Source organism: Arachis duranensis, chromosome 6, assembly GCF_000817695.3.
Source record: "Arachis duranensis cultivar V14167 chromosome 6, aradu.V14167.gnm2.J7QH, whole genome shotgun sequence".
NCBI lineage: Eukaryota > Viridiplantae > Streptophyta > Magnoliopsida > Fabales > Fabaceae > Arachis > Arachis duranensis.
In genome coordinates, this window is record NC_029777.3 from 50902522 (window position 1) to 50906112 (window position 3591).

Sequence of the window (3591 nt, forward strand, 5' to 3'; positions counted from 1 at the left end):
GAGTAAAATATATTTTAATCGTGTACTCCTTTTTCCGATTAAGGTTTTGTTTAGCTCCGGAGTCCATGCAAAATTTATTTTCGAGGAAAGAAAAATACCACAAGTCTGGAGAGCACACTCATCGCTCTTTAAATTGGATGGTATATCCTAAACAAGAACACATGTAAATTAGGGTTTTCAAATTTAAAGGGAGTAAACTATATTTTAATCGTGTACTCCTCACCGTGATTAAGATTGTTTTTAGCTCTCAAGTCCATGCAAAATTTATTTTCGAGGAAAGAAAAATACCACAAGTCTGGAGAGCACACTCATCGCTCTTTAAATTGGAGGGTGTATCCTACACTAGAACTCATGTAAATTAGGGTTTTCAAATTTAATGGGAGTAAAATATATTTTAATCGCGTACTCCTCACCCTGATTATGGTTGTGTTTAGCTCCGGAGTCCATGCAAAATTCATTTTAAAGTAAAGAAAAATTCCACAAGTCTGGAGAGCACACTCATCACTCTTTAAATTGGAGGGTGTATCCTACACTAGAACCCATGTAAATTAGGGTTTTCAAATTTAATGGGAGTAAAATATATTTTAATCATGTACTCCTTTCTCCGATTAAGATTGTGTTTAGCTCCGGAGTCCATGCAAAACTCATTTTTGAGGAAAGAAAAATACCACAAGTCTGGAGAGCACACTCATCGCTCTTTAAGTTGGAGGGTGTACCCTACACTAGAACTCATGTAAATTAAGGTTTTCGAATTTAATCGGAGTAAAATCTATTTTAACCGTGTACTGCTCACTTTGATTAAGGTTGTGTTTAGCTTCGGAGTCCATGCAAAATTTATTTTCGAGAAAAGAAAAATACCACAAGTGTGGAGAGCACACTCATCGCTCTTTAAGTTGGAGGGTGTATCCTAAACTAGAACCCTTGTAAATTAGGGTTTTCGAATTTAATGGGAGTAAAATATATTTTAATCATGCTCGTCACCCCGATTAAGGTTGTGTTTAGCTCTGGAGTCCATGCAAAATTCGTTTTTGAGGAAAGAAAAATACCACAAGTCTGGAGAGCACACTCATTGCTCTTTAAGTTGGAGGGGGTATCCTACACTAGAACTTATGTAAATTAGGGTTTTGGAATTTAATGGGAGTAAAATATATTTTAATCGTGTACTATTGACCCCGATTAAGGTTGTGTTTAGCTCTAGAGTCCATGCAAAATTTATTTTCGAGGAAAGAAAAATACCACAAGTCTGGAGAGCACACTCATTGCTCTTTAAATTGGATGGTATATCCTACACAAGAACTCATGTAAATTAGGGTTTTTGAATTTAAAGGGAGTAAACTATATTTTAATCATGTACTCGTCACCCCGATTATGGTTGTGTTTAGCTCTGGAGTCCGTGCAAAATTCATTTTCGAGGAAAGAAAAATACCACAATTCTGGAGAGCACACTGATTGCTCTTTAAATTGGAGGCTGTGTCGTACACTAGAACTCATGTAAATTAGGGTTTTCGAATTTAATGGGAGTAAAATATATTTTAATCATGTACTATTGACCCCGATTAAGGTTGTGTTTAGCTCTGGAGTCCGTGCAAAATTTATTTTCGAGGAAAGAAAAATACCACAAGTCTGGAGAGCACACTCATTGCTCTTTAAATTGGATGGTATATCCTAAACAAGAACACATATAAATTAGGGTTTTCGAATTTAAAGGGAGTAAACTATATTTTAATCGTGTACTCCTCACCATGATTAAGATTGTTTTTAGCTCTCGAGTCCATGCAAAATTCATTTTTGAGGAATGAAAAATACCACAAGTCTGGAGAGCACACTCATCGCTCTTAAAATTGGAGGGTGTATCCTACACTAGAACTCATGTAAATTTTGGTTTTCGAATTTAATGGGAGTAAAATATATTTTAATCATGCTCGTCACCCCGATTAAGGTTGTGTTTAGCTCTGGAGTCCATGCAAAATTCGTTTTTGAGGAAAGAAAAATACCACAAGTCTGGAGAGCACACTCATCGCTCTTTAAGTTGGAGGGGGTATCCTACACTAGAACTTATGTAAATTAGGGTTTTGGAATTTAATGGGAGTAAAATATATTTTAATCGTGTACTATTGACCCCGATTAAGGTTGTGTTTAGCTCTGGAGTCCATGCAAAATTTATTTTCGTGGAAAGAAAAATACCACAAGTCTGGAGAGCACACTCATTGTTCTTTAAATTGGATGGTATATCCTACACAAGAACTCATGTAAATTAGGGTTTTTGAATTTAAAGGGAGTAAACTATATTTTAATCGTGTACTCGTCACCCCGATTATGGTTGTGTTTAGCTCTGGAGTCCGTGCAAAATTCATTTTCGAGGAAAGAAAAATGCCACAATTCTGGAGAGCACACTGATTGCTCTTTAAATTGGAGGCTGTATCCTACACTAGAACTCATGTAAATTAGGGTTTTCGAATTTAATGGGAGTAAAATATATTTTAATCGTGTACTATTGACCCCGATTAAGGTTGTGTTTAGCTCTGGAGTCCGTGCAAAATTTATTTTCGAGGAAAGAAAAATACCACAAGTCTGGAGAGCACACTCATTGCTCTTTAAGTTTGATGCTATATCCTAAACAAGAACACATATAAATTAGGGTTTTCGAATTTAAAGGGAGTAAACTATATTTTAATCGTGTACTCCTCACCATGATTAAGATTGTTTTTAGCTCTCGAGTCCATGCAAAATTCATTTTTGAGGAATGAAAAATACCACAAGTCTGGAGAGCACACTCATCGCTCTTTAAATTGGAGGCTGTATCCTACACTAGAACTCATGTAAATTAGGGTTTTCGAATTTAATGGGAGTGAAATATATGTTAATCATATACTCTTTACCCCAATTAAGATTGTGTTTAGCTCTGGAGTCCATGCAAAATTCATTTTTGAGGAAAGAAAAATACCACAAGTTTGGAGAGCACACTCATCGCCCTTTAAGTTGGAGGGTGTATCCTACACTAGAACTCGGGTAAATTAGGGTTTTGGAATTTAATGGGAGTAAAATATATTTTAATCGTGTACTCCTGACTTCGATTAAGGTTGTGTTTAGCTCTGGAGTCCATGCAAAATTTATTTTCGAGGAAAGAAAAATACCACAAGTCTAGAGAGCACACTCATTGCTCTTTAAATTGGATGGTATATCCTACACTAGAACTCATGAAAATTAGGGTCTTTGAGTTTAAAGGGAGTAAACTATATTCTAATCGTGTACTCGTCACCCCGATTAAGGTTGTGTTTAGCTCTGGAGTCCATGCAAAATTCATTTTCGAGGAAAGAAAAATACCACAAGTCTGGAGAGCACAATCATCGCTCTTTAAATTGGAGGCTGTATCCTACACTAGAACTCATGTAAATTAAGGTTTTTGAATTTAATGGGAGTGAAATATATGTTAATCATGTACTCCTTACCCCAATTAAGGTTGTGTTTAGCTCTGGAGTCCATGCAAAATTCATTTTTGAGGAAAGAAAAATACCACAAGTTTGGAGAGCACACTCATCGCCCTTTAAGTTGGAGGGTGTATCCTACACTAGAACTCATGTAAATTAGGGT